Genomic DNA, 2,260 nt, shown 5'->3' with positions numbered 1-2,260 from the left:
GTAGAAATTTATTCCCACTGGGATAGTGGAATCTTTGTCGAGGTTTCATTGCTGTTCTTTGAGTATTGAAAATATTTATAAAATAAAATTCTAAAGTAGATGCCTTTTAGATATTATGGGAGTAAGATCAAAATTCTAATATGTTGCTACGAAACATGATGAGGATAACGAGAGAATGGAATTATGAGTCAATATAAAATATATAAAAATGAGTCAATATTATAGCAGCTACAAAGAAAACTTCTATGAACATGAATTTTAAATAAGTGAAGTAAAAATATTAAAGTTAAGTTTACATAAATATTAGGAAACTATAATTATGTAATTTCAGAATTAAAGCAGCCATCTACACAAATATAAGAAAGAAAAGAATTTAACTCTAATTATCCTGAAAAATAGCATAGCTTAGTATGAAGATGAATATAAACTAGGCATTAGGATTAGAAACTGACATTTATAAAGCATCTGACTTAAAAAGTTTTAAATTTATTTTTAATTTTATATTTAAATTCCAGTTAACATACAACAAAATATTAGTTTCAGGTATACAAAATATAGTCAGTGATTCAATACTTCCATAGAATACCTGGTTCTCATCACAACTGCCCTCCTTAATCCCCATCACCTATTTAACCCTCTCCGTATACCACCTCCCCTCTGGTAACCATCAGTTTGTTCTCTGTAGTTAAGAGTCTGTTTCTTGGTTTGCCCCTCTTTCTTTTTCTCCCCTCTTTGCTTGTTTCTTTCTCCCCTCTTTGTTTCTTTCTTTGTTTCTTTGTTTCTTTCTTTTTTTTTTTTTTAAAGATTTTATTTACTTATTTGACAGACAGAGATCACAAGTAGGCAGAGAGGCAGGCAGAGAGAGTGAAGGGTGGGAAACAGGTGCCCTCCTGAGCAGAGAGCCTGATGTGGGGCTTGATCCCAGGACCCTGGGATCATGACCTGAGCTGAAGGCAGAGGCTTTAACCCACTGAGCCACCCAGATGCCCCTGCTTGTTTGTTTCTTAAATTCTGTATGTGAGTGAAATTATATGGTATTTTTCTTTCTCTGACTGTCTTCTTTCACTTAACATGATTCTCTCTAGTTCCATCACTGATCATCATGGAAATACAAATCAAAACTACAATGAGATATCACTTCACACCTGTCTGAATGGCTAAAATCAACAATACAAGAACAACAGGTGTTGGCAAGGATGTGGAGAAAGGGGAATACTCTTACACTGTTGGTGGGAATGAAAACTGGCACAACTACCCTGAAAAACAGTATGGTGGTTCCTCAGAAAGTTAAAAACAGAACTACCTTCCAATCCAGCAATTGCATTTCTAGATATTTACCCAAAGAATACTGATTCATAGGAATACATGCTAATACTAAATACTAAAATACTAATTCATAGGAATACATGAACCCTTATGTTTATAGCAGCATTATCTACAACAGCCAAATTATGGAAACAGCCCATGTGTCCAGTGACTATGAATGGATAAAGAAGATGTGAGATAGAACCCATCCAGCATTCACGTGTATGGAACATGGATGTGTGGGTATTCTAATCCCATAGGACCACTCTTTAGCCAACAGGGGTTGGGAGTCAGTGCCTCAGTGACTCATTTCATAAGACTTGTCAGATGGTCTGGCAAGAAACAACAGTAAGTTGCTTGAAGTAGCCAAATTCATTGTTCAACTTTACCTGCTTTCCTCTTTCACAACCCCTGAGCTTACTTCAAAAATAAGTTATTTGTGCACACACCTCTGTCCCACACTGTGATTTGTGGAGAACCCCTGCTAATACAACTGGTTCTGGGAGTGGCCTTTAAAAGCACACACTTTGGATGGGATTTTAGAGTGAGATCATTTGCTGTTAAAAAGCTAATAATAATCCTATTTCTGGTCTTAAGAGGATGGAGATATTTCTGTCCTGTAGTACCATAAAAGTAGTCTCATCTGTATTGATCAGAATTCCCCAAAGAAATAACAAATAGGATGTAGGTATGCATATAGAGATTTATTTTGAGGAATTAGCTCATATGATTATGTGGGCTGGCAATGTTGCTTCTTGGAAGGTAGGACTAGTGCTGGAAAGTTCCCTCAGTTTTTGTTTATCTGGGAAGATCTTTATCTTACCTTCATTTCTGAAGGACAGTTTTGCCGTGTGTAGTATTCTTGGTTGGTATTTTTTTTTCCTTCAGTTCTTTAAACATATCATCCTACTCTTTCCTTGTCTGCAAGATTTCTCCTGAGAGATCTGCTAATAGT

Source organism: Mustela lutreola, chromosome 2 (assembly GCF_030435805.1).
Source record: "Mustela lutreola isolate mMusLut2 chromosome 2, mMusLut2.pri, whole genome shotgun sequence".
In the NCBI taxonomy this organism is placed as follows: Eukaryota; Metazoa; Chordata; class Mammalia; order Carnivora; family Mustelidae; genus Mustela; species Mustela lutreola.
This window is presented reverse-complemented; position numbering follows the sequence as displayed.